Here is a 14,394-nt window from a genome sequence, read left to right as displayed (position 1 = left end):
TCTAACAGGCAACCTGATCCCAAATAAATCAAGGGCTTTAGATTCAGTTGTAATACAGGAGCGACATGCTCTTTAGTTTATGATAAAGGGCCGTGGTTTCAAAAGTAGTCTCCAGTTCTAACAGCTGTCTCAAAACACCCGATGGGGATGCTCGTTATTAGGCAATGACTTTGCACGCCTTGTTATTTTGCTCAGCTCTGAAACTGGATCCTCTCTATCGAACCCTCGAATGCTAACAGCGTCCCAGAAAATCAGCAAAGACAACGCCAGGACTTAAAAAAAAAAATAAATGATGTATTCCCACCCCCCTCTTCGGAGAATAAGACGAGATTATTTCTTTGCTTACAGCTGGGAAAAATCATAGGCAGGGCTGCAACTTAACCTACCTAGCAATACTTAAGTTTTAAAAAGTGCTTATTTTGGTGTTCTTGCTCGCCCCTAAGCTGGCAATACCCGAATGGCACTATGAGTGGTTAGAATTAAAAGCTACCGTCTCCGGGGTGTCTGAAGCTCAAACAGATTTTGAGAAATTGTTGCAGTTGATTTCTAATAGCACAAACATTAACGACCTTCTGGAAGCTGTCATTTCCCAGACAGGCGGTAACGGGCCAGGCTGGGATTGTGGCTAGCGTCGTACAGACTGCCTTAATATCTGCATCTCCTTCTGACTCTTTGAATGTATCTCCCTGTCTCGGCTCCAGCACGGATGACCACCAGCACACAGCAGCAGTGATGCAATCTTTTAAATATTCAGCTTGGTTTTCGGACAGTTCATATTTTTTCACCCCTCCAGTTCCTATTTCCAGAGCAAATTTTTCTCAATACAGATGCCTCTTCCTCTGTAGTGCTGTCCCCTCTTCTCTCTCTTACCTTTCTTCTTGGGAAAGTGGTTTTTAACAACTAGAGCAACTGCAGGCAGCTGATAGCTCAGCCTGGGTAAATAATCCTGCTTTAGCAGCTTGCCTTCCTTTTTGCCACTGACCAGTCTACTGGAAGGACTGTTTTTCTGCTAAAAACTCAAAGTACTGCCAACGCAACAGCCTGGCCTGACAGTGCCTAGGAGGCAGCAGCTCCTACTGACGATGGCGGAAAGAACTGGAAACATTCAAGGAGAACAACCACGCTGCAACGGCCTGCAGAAGAAAAGGCCAGCTCTTAGGCAAACGGGCAAGTTTTGCCCCAAGATACCAACGGGAAGAAAGGGGGGGACCAGGAGAGGTCTTGATACTAACCCTTCCCCAGCTACTTGCTTCTTTCAGACTCTTCAACAAATTCTCTTTTCATGAAAAATGTTCAGTTGCTCAAATCCAGATAATAAAAACTGTGCAATGTTATGGTCAGAACTGGTGTCCAAGCGTCATGCGTGGTCCTTGCTGTTGCGAGAGAAAAACGTCTGTTCTGCAAAGAACAGGTCACCAACCTTTTGTAACCGGCCGTGTATTTTCCATATTCGTTGTACTTACACGCGCAAAAAAAGTTTGTCTGGTGAAAACGTAAGATGCTGGTTATTTTTTCAGGCAAAGCCTCTCTGGCTCATATATGTTTCTTCGCCTCCCTCCAAAAACATCCCAGTCTTGGAATTCAAGCTGATCCGTACGTGCCTTGACGTAGAAGTTCTCCATCCTTTAACTGGAGCAGGTCAAACAGATCGCTCAACAAAGAACCGTGGAAGTCTGGAGCAGTCTGCTTTGTTATAATTTTAAGTAGCACCAAAGTGAAATTAGATGTTCCAGAAGTTTCAGTAAAACTGCAAACTTAGGTGGATATAAAGTTCACGTGACCTTGCTCGGCTTTTTCTCCAACCTGGGCAAAAAGCAGCAGTCAATCACAGATGAGCGTCCCTTCCAGGTTACAATTAGCCCTGAAAGTGCTTCAAACAGAAATTTAAGTGGAGCTTTGCCCAGCTTTCCGAGGACCGTAACTAACTAGTTTCTCTGAAAATAATGAGATGAAATCTTGTTCGCTTGCTCTCTTGATAAAGGTCATTCATTCGCACTGTAATGAGACACAAACACACACACAAAAAAAATCTGTAAAACATGCTGAGAGCCTGCCAGGGTTTATTTAACCCAGCTAAACCGCATTATTGGCTACGTGAGCACTTGGCAGCGGAGACAGGCCACGAGTTGGAAGCACAGAGTTTGTTTTAGGGCAGATAACAAAACAATAGGCAGGAAAGCACTGGCTTTGCTCCTCTACAGTCGCTTGTTAGCGGGGACTGGGGAAGCCGGAGGACCAGGATGGTCAAAGACAGTTGGCAGAGAAAGGCATTAACTGAAGCAAGTGCAGCGAAGGCAAGAGAAGCCTCTGGGCGGGAGAGAGGGGGACACGTGTTTTGGGAGGAGAAGTACAGAGATGGGAGAAACGTGGGAAAGGAACAGGCTGGGGGGGGGATACATGACGGAGTGGGAGAAAAAATACCGAGGGGGTGGAAGAGCGAAGGAAAGGCAGCTTGAAATCAGGTGCCCCGCATTCTCCCATTCATCGTGGCATCTGCCTGGACAACAGCTTACGCTGGGGGCACGAGACAAGAAAGGGCAGAGCACAGGCTGAAAGGAGACGGCAGAGGCTGGCAACATCACCAGGCGCCTCGTGGGGAGCTGGATCTTGCCCCGAGAGCAGGGGCAGCCCAGGGGTGACACACACGGTGCCCCTCGATTGTGCATTTCGGTCCCCTGCAAAGCTCGTGCTTCTCCCGCGCTCCAGCTAAAGCAGGTTAAAGCTGTAGCCTAGACCTTCAGCGACAAAAATTAACTCCGCTGAAGGCCGTGGGTCTGTGCCAGCTTTGTGAACTATCGCAAAATCTAGTCCCATGTTTCCAGGCAGAGGCACAATGGGAATGAGGGGATTTGCATTGAGATTTTTTCCTTTAAGCATGGATTTGAGGAGTCTTAAGATCCCAGCTCCTTACTGGAATAGGGCTTGGGAGGCTCGGCGCAGCAGCAGAGCCCCATCAGGACGTATCTCCAGGCACCATCACTCCTTGCTACAGGGGTTGATCACACTGGCTGGATTTTAGGTCTTCGTTAGGGCAAAGACATCCTTTTCTGTCTGTAACAAGCTGCCGTGTCCTGGCCACGGCCTCTTTAGTAGATGCTTTCCTAAGCAAGCCTTCCTAACAGAGCCCTAACATTGCAAATCTTTCCTAGGAGTCGCTAAAACATCAAAACCACATTCCTCCTAGAACAGCTCCTGATTATTTCACTCTTTTAAAAAAAAATATTTCAGTAACACGAAAAGAACAATTATTTTTTTTTTCCTTGTGTATTCAACCACTCAATAAAATCGTAACAATTTGCTGATCATAAAAATGCTTTATGTGTTTTTTTCCAGTCGCATCCAGAGTCGCTGCAGTGCTCAAAGGACCTCTTTCCTTTTGGGGCACCTTCTGCAACGCAAACCCACTGGCAGGTAGCGTGGAGAAGCCAACTAAGCTAGCTAGGACATTGCTAGGGCGTGAACGTCGTCATCCAGGTCTGGCTCTGCGATCGAGAACATACGTTCAAATTCAGAATTCTTAAAGGGTCAGGGTAGGGTTTGGCATAAAGGGTGATTCACGTCTGAATTTCAGCTTTAGTCTTGTAATTGCTGTTCTCATCAGTTCAAAATCAGATCCTAGACCAAGAACTAGAACACCACGGGCGAAGCGAGCTCTAGAAAAGGATTTGGGATCAGATTTGTTGATTATGGCTTCCTTTGTTTTTCCTATGTTTTTTTTACAGGGGAGCTGTTAAGTAGCGATTGCGGAAAGTCCTTTTTCCACTTCACAGGGCAAAATTAGTGAAATTACCTTTATAGTATTTACTTTTACAGCGTAGATAGATTTTTTTTTTAATCACCCTTCACAAAGCCCAGGAACGGTGGCGCTGCTTACCCTCATCTTGGGAACAAGCACCAAAGAAAAGACCTTCCTGTAAAAGGATTTGCCCGGCCATTCAAATTCAGTCTCCAGGCCATTTAGGGAGGCAGCTGAGAGCAAAACTCATGTGAAAACTCCTTAGAAGTTGTCTCAAACTCAATTTTCTGCCCATTAATGGCTTATCCAGAGGTATGGTAAGCGGCTTGTAGCTTTGCTAACCGATAACTTGATCCGTTTCAGCGGGCTTTGGGTCAACACCATCAGCAGGCTTTGGGTCAACACCATCAGCAGGCTTTAACAGAACTGTGCGAGTGTTAGTTCTTGCAAATAAACCCATTTGAACCATGTCACCAGATAGAAGAGCACACCAGAGGGTACAGAGGCTGTGAGTAGGAAGCGCATAGGCTGTCCTGGGTCAGGAGACAAAACGATAGTCCAGGAAAGGCCAGTCTGTGGTTATCTGTTACCTTAAATCAATACCACAGTTTTCCAGAGTACACATTAATTGCTTCATAGGTAAACTCGTTCTGCACAGAAAGCTCTCTATAAGAAGTCATAGAACTCAAAACAGAAAATGACCCTACCTTACCCCATTATTAGGACTTTTATTTGATCCTAGAATAAACACATTCCCCTAGTACAAACACAGGGAGCTCTTACATGAAAATAAACCGTTCCAAATTGATATGTTGCCCTGGCTTTCTTGCCTGGGAAAGCACAACCATTCCCAGAACCCCTGAGCATCCCCAGGCAACAAGGCTTGAAGGGGAGCAAGGACCTGGTAGTTCTGGGTTCACGTTCTGGATTAAGACGCCGACACTCCAGCCACGCCAAAACCCACTCTGCTTTTACAGAGGGCTTCTCCCTCTGCCGGGAATGCACAGGCATTAGTTGAAATGGGGCAAACCAGCCAGTTTTCCGAGTTTCACCTCCCACAAGCTTAGGCTCAGCTTATCCGAAGTTCAGCCCATCATTCAGCTGGGAACTTGGGAAACACAACGTCCCTGTGGACCCAGTAGTACAAGTGGTTGCCTTTTTTTTTTTTTCCCCCTCCTTTTTTTAATTTATCTGACTTTAAGTTGTGACAAACTAAACTTTCCATGGGCTCGCTGAAATTATGCCTTTTCAGTTCCCTTCCTCCCTTGAACTTAGCATGGAATAGTAAGGATAGCAAGGAATTTAAGGCAGGAAATCAACATAAAGTGCGCCTAATATCCTTACGTTAAATATTCATATGCCAGGCATCGAGCTCATCGGTTCCAACTCTATTTTAAGCCACTTAATGGCCTAAAGGATAGAGATTTATGATTGGCAAGGTCTATAAAGAAGTCTTTATCCACGAAAAATACTCCTTTAAAAAAAAAAAATAAAAATCTATTTCACTTACTCTGCAATGGCCCAATTCCAGATGTCTGGGGAAACCAGATGTTTCACAACATACCTAGTGTGTGGCATCGACCTGATAAGAAATGTGTCCATGGTGCTCATACATACAGTTTTTACCCAGATAGTGCAAGAAAGTACCTTGTCGCATAGTTCCTTCCTTGCGATAGGTTTTTTTAATTTCTGCTCAGAAAAGCCAATGACAAATTCAGCCTCTGAAGAAACTCAATTTTCAGTTCAGCATTTGTGCTGCGGTTATGTTATATTATCATACATAGCGGGGGGGGGGGGGGGGCAGCTTAAAAAAAAAAAATCATAGAATCATAGAATCTCCATGGTTGGAAAGGACCTTTGAGATCATCGAGTCCAACCATACACACACACACACACAAAAAAACCCCCCAAAAAACCCACAACAAACAAAACCCCTACAATCTCTGCCACTAGAGCATGCCCTGAAGTGCCACATCTAGACGTTCCTTAAACACCTCTAGGGATGGTGACTCAACCCCCTCCCTGGGCAGGCTGTCCCAGTGCCTGACCACTCTTTCAGTAAAGTAATTCTTCCTAATATCTAACCTAAACCTCCCCTGCCGCAACTTCAGACCATTTCCTCTGGTCCTGTCATTACTCACTTGGGAGAAGAGGCCAACACCCACCTCTCTCCACCCTCCTTTCAGGTGGTTGTAGAGGGCAATGAGGTCTCCCCTCAGCCTCCTCTTCTCCAGGCTAAACATGCCCAGCTCCCTCAGCCTCTCCTCAAATACATATATATCTATCTATATCTATCTATCTCTGTCTGAATTCCTCAAATATAATATAGAAACATTTCCATAGGGCATCCTACTTATACTGTCCCTCTCTCCTGGCTGTTCTGCAGTTTCTACAGAATAGGGTTTAGGTGAAGTTGCTGGCCTCTTGCAAGGCAAATATTTCATTCACATTTCCAGACAGAGAATCATCATTTGTTTGAAAACCGTGTTATAAATAGCATGAAGGGAATAATGCGGAATTGCAGAATTACAAACCAAGCCGGGAGGTGAATCACTTCCCCGTGGCAACCCTAACGCTGTCCTGTTAACGTGATTTTCCTTTGCGTATCATGGTGGTGGCAAGAAACACTGCGCAACGCTTCCAGCGGCCTGGAAATTTCACCGTTCCAGCAGCCTGGAAATTTCACCATTCAAGCACCCTAAGGTCTGAATCAAGATGTTACTCCTCTTCTTCAGGAAGACGTTCAGATCCCCAGGCACATCAGTTGGTTAACAAGCCGCAGTCACTTTTTACCGAAGGTCTGTGTTTTCAGAAGCACCACCATCCCCAACCACCGCAGGAATCCAGCGATTCAGCTGGAGGGAGTCACTAAGCCAGGAGCTTAGCCAGGAAGGGCAAGCAAGACACACAAGGAATAATGTTGCAGAATTCTGACTACGCCACTGCCAAAAAAAAAAAAAAAAAAAAAAAAAGAAAAAAGAGGGGGAAAAAGAAGAAAAAAAAAAAAAAAAAAAAAAAGAGTAAGGCATTCCAGAGTCCTTTCAGAAAGGTGGTAAGAAGCCTTTCAAGCACCATGAAGTTTATGATGCTCATGAATGAGCATCTTGCTTGAATGAATGAGACAAGGGGAGGAGGTAATTATGAAAAGGTCTCGTTTGTGTACAGAAGTGATTATTTTCACGTTTTGTTTGCTGACAGAATTAGGGCAGGTGTGGACTTTGTTTCCTAAACACTGACTAGAAGCAACATGAGAATAATTACTGCGCTAAGAGCTACAGGATAAGCTCATTTATTTCCCATTTCAGAGTGAGACATCTACTGAGTCTGAATATAAATACACTGCTGAGGTTGCAGTGTAAGTCATTTGTCTTTTCTACAAAATAATCTTTTCTACATGGATTACGGACTCGTCCAGGAATTGTCTGAATTCACCTTCTTTGTTTGAGCAAGCGCAGCGTGCTTAAGGTAAGAACGCGAGTCGCAGAAAAGCTTCCATTTAAAAGCAGTGCTCCATAATTCTGAATAAAGGTTATGCGGGAGACATCCATTTCGATGTGGGTTTATAGGCAAATAGAGTGATAGTAGTCCAAAAGTTCACAGATCCAGAAGAACGGCTTCAGTCTGTTTACCATATACTTCTCTTTTCCCTACAAAATACAATGCAAAGCGTCATTCCAATTATTACTATAGCTATAGTACACAGCTATCTCTATATATATATGATATATAGCTATACTATTAGAAATATTACATATATTACATATCTAGCTGTATGATATAAAGAGAACTATATATATATTACTATCAGTTCTATTAACAAACACATAATTTTCTCTGTGAGTAGCGTGTTATCAAACCATGCACTCCTTGAAATGAGGGTTTTTTTGGATGAATTCACTCCAGCTCCTCGCAGAAGAACATTCAGCCCCGTGCTAAGAACCAGTGTTAGAAATACTGGTGCTGACCAGGCCAATTAACTACTGGAAATGGGAACAGAGAGGGAAAGCCTGTTGGCAAGGGAAACAGCTACTACAGTGCATTCCAGCAAAACCCGACCACAAACACCCAGCTGTGACCAGCAAGATGAAACGCAGAATGCCATTCTATGGTTTGCAGGCCAGCTCATGACGTACGTGGAAAGTTAACGTTGGTTCCTGAAATACCACGGTGCAAGTTTGATGATTGCCAGTTGTGATTTATGGGCTATTGATGATCAATTGACTTTCAGGGTAATAAGTGCCGTGTGTTGACAGATATATGAAACTGAACCATAAAATTAAGATGTTCCAACTTTTTACCTTCAGTGTTTTTTCTAGACTCGGGGAGAGCTGTGGGTTTGAGCCTCACATTGGGCACCATCCAGATCTGGAATCCAGTTCCCGTCCGTCGCTGAGTCCTGTCAATCAGGCATTAGGTTCAAAGCTTTCCCTAGTCGCGGAACAATCCTGGATTACAGCTTTGCTCTGAATCGAAATGCCTTTCCTAGCACCCCAGGGAGACAGACTGTCCATCAGCCTGCTGCAGAATTAGACAGCGTGTGTATCCGGTTCCAGATGTTTGGTGAGAAGCCGAAAACCCAAGAGCAAAAAAAAAAAAAAAAACAAACCCCAAAAAAAGGGTTTTTTTAATTGTGAGCGATTAAAAGATAAGGGTATCCAGCTACACCTCCGCATAGTGCTGGTCCTGAGACAAAGCCATTATTATTCTTAGGCTGTACCTGTACCTGGGGACTCCACCCAAGCCACCAAGCTGTGTTATAAATAAAGGTGCCACCTAACCCCCTGTGGAGGTTGCTTGGTCATAAATACGAGGAGCTCCACTGGTGTGGATGACGACTGTTTTCCTAAAACCCCTCATTTCTTGTACCAGAGCTCTACCACCCACTCCAAACAACTATTTGGATCTCAACCACAGGCTACTGGGGTCAAGCCAAAGAAGCCAAGGGAGGCTCAGCAGAAATCCGAGACTCTCAGGAAAGGAGTGGGAAAGAGGTCAAGGAGAAGGATGCTCGCCCAGAAGCGCCACCCTTGCCTGAGGCATCGTTCTTAGCACAATTAGTCAGCTATGCAACTTCTACGGCCAGGTGCTGAATTTGTATATGACAACGCAAAGATTAATCAGAGTAATTGCTCGCGATTGCACACGTCCTAGTTGAAATGGGTGGGGCTGGTTTACTCGTCTGATTAATTTAGTTGACTTTGATTATCTTGCGCTCAGATCTGCACCCCGCTGCATTAAGCAATGACCCATTTTATATAAAACATAGGAACCATATTGCACTTTCTCTTCTGTGATTTTCCCCCTTATATTCGTAGCGACCAGCACAAAACCAGAGCCCGTGTGCATGGGTCTAATTAAAAAGACAGTCTCTGGGTCCAGCCCACATCAACCTACTTCACTGGGAGTCTTCACGGGTTTCACGTCCCCCCTCGTCTGTGCCATTTCACTGCCCTTCTACCAGAAGTCTACGTAGCAGCTTTGGAAATGGTTTCAGGTCCCTTCTGTGCCAAACAACATGACAGATCTGGAAAGCACCTCTGTGAAGAGATTTGTGAGTGATTTGGGCAGTCATTGCCCATGAATACGTAAAAGCGTCAGCTGAGACCAAAAAACCCCATGCTTAGCAGGATAATTAAACTGATATTACCATTAGAATTAGTCCAGAAAAAATACATTTTAAAAAAGTTTAAAAATCCTTGCTTACAGATACCTGATAAAACCTGAAAGTTTGGTTTCTGAATCTGCAGAAGATGCTGTTGGTTTCTCAGCTGGAGCCAGTTCCTCCTTCTGCCTGGTCCTATAAAGCAACTCCAGATCGACCACTCTGAGTAGGAACTATTGCCCTTTGCAGTAATTGCTTTAGGCCATACTCATGGCCCCAGATGGACCTAAGCAGCATAGCCAATTCTTCACCATCACCTGGGGGTGGTGGAAATAAAGCGTGAAAATAAATGGAGGTCCTGGTGCCAATACCAGTCCCAAACCCTTGCTCATTCTTGTCTCCTGATCATGCTGAAGCTCACAAAGCGCTAAAATTAAACATCGGATTTGGTAAAGGTATGTAACTGAGATGCAGCCCAACATCACTAGAGGGCAAAGCGCGGTCAGGATGACTTCAAAGCTACAGTGTTTGTCGCAGCAGCATGGCGGCATCATGAGTCCTTTCGCATCCCTGCAAAAAAATCAACAGTCTGCCTAATAACAAAGTGTCTGGGCTTGAATGTTGCAGCATGAGATTCTGCCTCTCACCTTGGGCAAGTCAGGAACTAGATGGTCTTCAAAAGGTCCCTTCCAACCCAAACCAAACAAATGAATCACACACAAAATGGGGGAGAGCGATTAAGAAGCAATTTCCTTTCCACAACGTCTCTGTAACCACCTCTAAACAGAAGAGGGCAATTTTCAAGGTCTCTATTGAACCATCTGCTGCAAAGGAAGTAAGTTGTATCCCATCATGGACCCAGTAGCACCAGCCCAAGCCCAAATATCTGGAGGGCTGTGAGCTACAGGGAAACTCCCAAGTCTGCACAGAGTCACAGAGGATTTTAAGGAGCTTGTTGTAGCGTCTGATTTGTCTAAATTAGTTGTCCCACCAGGAGTCCCTTTGCAAACCAGAAGTGAAGTATCACTAAACCCATGGATATGCAACAGGGGGCTGCAAAGGCAACCTAAACTGGTGGTTAAACAAGAGGTCTTCTCTCAGGCACGTGCGTATCATTTCAGTGCCAAATCAACCAGATTGGGTCCTCACGTCCCCTCTGTTAGTGTTCCTGCCATAGAAGAGTCTTTAGGCTTAATGCAAGCCAGAGCTGTCAGGTTTTTTGGGTGCTCTCAACACTTCACCTGCCCAAAAGCACTTTTGCCGTCCACTCATGGGACCACTAGACACTGCTGCAATTCCCCCTGAAACATTATTTGTCAAGCTCACTGTATTCAGTTTAACTGAAGGTTGGATTCGTGCTTCATTCCTTACCATTTTTGTCAGCTGGCATTCAGCAGATGTCCTGCGGAAGGTCAGCAAAGGCAAAGGACGAGTCACCTCTCCCAGCCCCAGCTGCGATTCTGATGCAGAAAGAGCAAAGGCCTCTTTCAGTCACGACTGACATACATGCCCGTTGGCATGAGGCATCTTAAATTGACTCTAAGGTGATTAACAGAGCAGAATTAGCACAATGAGCCAGGGGAATCAAGGGCAAAGAGCTGTCCTTGAGCCAATACCATGTCTACATCTGCCAGAGGAAAACCTGCAGTCCCAGAACTCAAGTGGAAGCATAAATGGGGAACGTTAAGGAAATCACTGGTGTTGTGCATGGAATTAAAAAGCTCATGAGGTTCTGTGTGCCCACGTGAATATCACTGAAAGCGCTCTAAGTAGCACATGAACGAGCGCTAGAGTTTTCACTGCAAAGCTTTCTAGGCAACCCCTCCAACTTCTCTTTCAGCTTCCTTTTCGCAGCTCCCCTCCCCGAGACACCCCCACAGGGAGTTGCTTTGGGGCTTACAACTATTCCTGCGTAATTGCTGTGAACCGCTTTTCCACCACTGAAGTTACTTTTAAGTAAACAGACGTGTACCAATGACTCAATTTTCCTGTTCGGCTAATCCAGTCTGATATCGTCTCCTACAAGGGGAACCATTTTGAGTTCAACCTGACCAAAAGAAAACTAAGAACTACCTTTACCTTCCCAGACTTTCCCTGCTGTCTCTCTGCTCCATCATACTAGCTAGTGCTATCACATCTCCCGAGCCAAGGCAGATTTGCCTTCTTCCCCTCACATCCAGCCCACAACTAGACCTAGTCTCACTTTCTCTACACTCTCTTTCCCTTCTAATCCACCTCTTTCACTTCTCTCTTCTCCAGGCTGTGCACTGCATACCTGCCATCTCACCACCGAAATCACACCAAGCTCCTGTGAGCTCCCACCACCTCCCATCACACCAGCGACCCAGCACAAGTTCCCCTCCAAGGGGATATGCCTTGCTGCTTCTCTCCGACTTCATCTCCGTTCACGTTCCCTCTCTTGCCTCCCAACGCTGCCCACTAAATACCCTGTTTAAAGCTTTCCCTGTTCACCTCAGTGCCTTCTGCCACCCTCTGTGCCCAGATCCCCTCTGACAGAGGGACCCACAGAATGTACTATTACTTGACAAGGGGTTGGTCTCTCTGGACATCTGCTTGATGCTGAAGATCCTTTGCTTCTTAGCCAAGCTCTGTGGCTCACAGGCTTTGCAGCTGCTTTACCACAGTTCCCTGTGGCACACATCAGCCCTTCTGGAAGGGACCTCACTGGCCACTGAGCCCTGTCCGGTTGACCTCACCACAAAGTAGATAATGGCACACTTCAGACTTTTGCTTGACCTAGCCCCACCAGCAACAGGCATAGCATTGGTCATCAAGCACTGGACCAGGCTGCCCAGGGAAGTGGTTGAGTCACCATCCCTGGAGGTATTTCAGATGTGTAGATGTGGCATTTAGGGACACGGTTTAGTGGCGGACTTGGCGGCGTTAGGTTTATGGTTGGACTTGATGATCTTCAGAACAGGTTGCCCAGAGAGGTGGTGGAGGCCCCATCCCTGGAGACATTCAAGGCCAGGCTGGATGAGGCTCTGAGCAACCTGATCTAGTTGAAGATGTCCCTGCTCCCTGCAGGGGGGGTGGACTAGATGGCCTTTAAAGGTCCCTTCCAACCCAACACGTTCTATCATTCTATGATCTTAAAGGTCCTTTTTCCAACTTAAATGATTCTATTTCACAACTGAACGAAATTTGAAGCATTACAGCCACAGAGCAAGCAAGGCTAGAAGGCATCTTGCTATCCAATTTATCTCTTGCAAACAGGAATTACCCCCCTGGGAGCCTGTTCTGGCTTCTGACAACCCTGTGAACGTTATGTAAACAAGCACAAGGTCCACCTGCCTTAACAGGTTGGCTAAAGTCAACCTTCCAGCTCCTTTCAGCTCCCTCCAACAACCCTCACGCAAATATGGGGATATTGACATGATAAATAGCAAAACTGACCTCTTGGCTCCCAGCACCAGTGGCACCACCGGGATTGCTCCTATAAGGAACGTGTTGCCTTGGCAGAGCTGACCAGCCCCAGCCCTCAGTGCCACATGCACATTTAGAGCTGTGTCAGGACACCGACTTCTTCCTAGCAGGGCCACGCTCCCTGAATGCCCGAAATTACTGGAATTTCCTCACAGCTGATACAGTGCTGCCTATTCTGCAGTAACCCTCACTGGTTTGATACATTTGTCATGAAGGAAGGTTACTAGTCATCACGAAAGCTTTGAAATAGCTGACTTTTTTTGAGGGCATCTGCTTACCTTCTCCTTTCTCCTTGTCTGCACCTGAAGCACACGAACAAACAAAAAAAATCTTTCATTTGTTGGTTCCTGGAAACATACATCTCCGTGTGCCTGTGGGGACAGCCTGACCAATTGTGCAAAGACAGCCTGATTTACAGCCCTGCGCAAACCTTGAAGGCAGGGTAAAAGATAGGACCAGCAGATCCAGGGAACTGCCACGAGCGACCAAATCTCTAGGTCCCTTATCCTGGTTTTTCTCTTCTTGCCATTCAAAGTCTCCTCGATTCTGCACTTAAACATATATTAACATCCAAGTACCTAAAAGCACATCATTGTGCACGACACTAACCTCCATCAGAGACAGAAAATATCCCTTTTCTCTTCCAAACCCAAGCTCCTTTGCAGGCCAGGTTAAGATGCCTCATTCGAGATCTGCAGAGCCTTATCCCTTCCAACCGTGAAGACATGCACAAATGCTATGAGCCCCAAACACAGGTAGACCAAATATATCAGGCATACATTCCGCCCGCCCGGCCCTTATCACTCCTACTAGAGCTCTAGATAGAAGCTGTCCTAAATGGCATGGCCCAAATATCCACTTCATGGTGGAAACTAATCATCTCCCAGTTGGACAGATGGGGAAAGTGAAGCTCCGAGATGGGTGGCTGAACTGATACCACCCAGGATGGGTGATGCAGGAAAACTGATGCAGGAAAAAAACCCACAGGAATATCTCTGGTCCCTTTTGCTCTAACTGCCAGACTATTTGTGTTTTGGTGTCATACCAAAATGCTGCAAATTTGGTTACTGACAATCCTAACAAACATCGGAGGCTGCTGATGAAGATGCTGGTGGGACAATGGACATACTATCAAGCTACAGTACATTTGGCCTGGTACATCCCTATATCTACAGACTACCATAAAACATCATTACCCAAGTTGGCCAAGCCTCAGCATGAATTGTCACAGGGATGACTGAGGACCACTGTTCCTTCACAGCATACCCTTCTTGGTCCTACCGTTAGTAGGGCATCTCCAGGGCAAACAGGCGTCAGCTCCCACTTGTCCTCTCCCTCATAAGCTCCAAGAAGAGATCGAGGTCACACACACGCTTTTCTGCTTACAGACCAAGAGATTGTCAGGGGGAATGGACAAAGGCTGATTTATGGACAGGGAATGGAGCGACTCATTCTGGATGTTGCCTCCAAACACATAGAGGAACAGGAAGTTATTGGAAGTGGTCAGCATGGATTTACCAAGGGCAAATCATGCCTGACCAATCTGATAGCTTTCTATGATGTTATAACAGGCTGGCTGGATGAGGGGAGAGCCGTAGATGTCATCTAC

General features: G+C 45.8%; 1 protein-coding gene and 1 long non-coding RNA gene across 2 annotated transcripts in view; one reads left to right on the top strand and one right to left on the bottom strand.

Annotated features, from left to right (window-relative positions):
• The window catches only part of FADS2 (fatty acid desaturase 2), an 18,817-nt gene extending 17,581 nt beyond the window's left edge, over positions 1-1,236 (top strand). Inside the window, exon 13 of the mRNA XM_054198517.1 lies at positions 196-1,236. The gene's annotated coding sequence lies outside the window, so the exon portion shown is untranslated. The remainder of the gene's footprint in view (positions 1-195) is intronic.
• Positions 1-14,394, bottom strand: part of LOC128908399 (uncharacterized) — a 27,344-nt gene extending 12,950 nt beyond the window's left edge. The window contains exons 1-5 of the long non-coding RNA XR_008465923.1: positions 8,035-14,394; positions 7,169-7,383; positions 6,271-6,678; positions 3,875-5,318; positions 1,233-1,995 (exon numbers count right to left, since the gene is read on the bottom strand). This is a non-coding gene — a long non-coding RNA (uncharacterized LOC128908399). The remainder of the gene's footprint in view (positions 1-1,232; positions 1,996-3,874; positions 5,319-6,270; positions 6,679-7,168; positions 7,384-8,034) is intronic.

Source organism: Rissa tridactyla, chromosome 4 (genome assembly GCF_028500815.1).
Source record: "Rissa tridactyla isolate bRisTri1 chromosome 4, bRisTri1.patW.cur.20221130, whole genome shotgun sequence".
NCBI classification, from domain to species: domain Eukaryota; kingdom Metazoa; phylum Chordata; class Aves; order Charadriiformes; family Laridae; genus Rissa; species Rissa tridactyla.
This window is presented reverse-complemented; position numbering and strand designations above follow the sequence as displayed.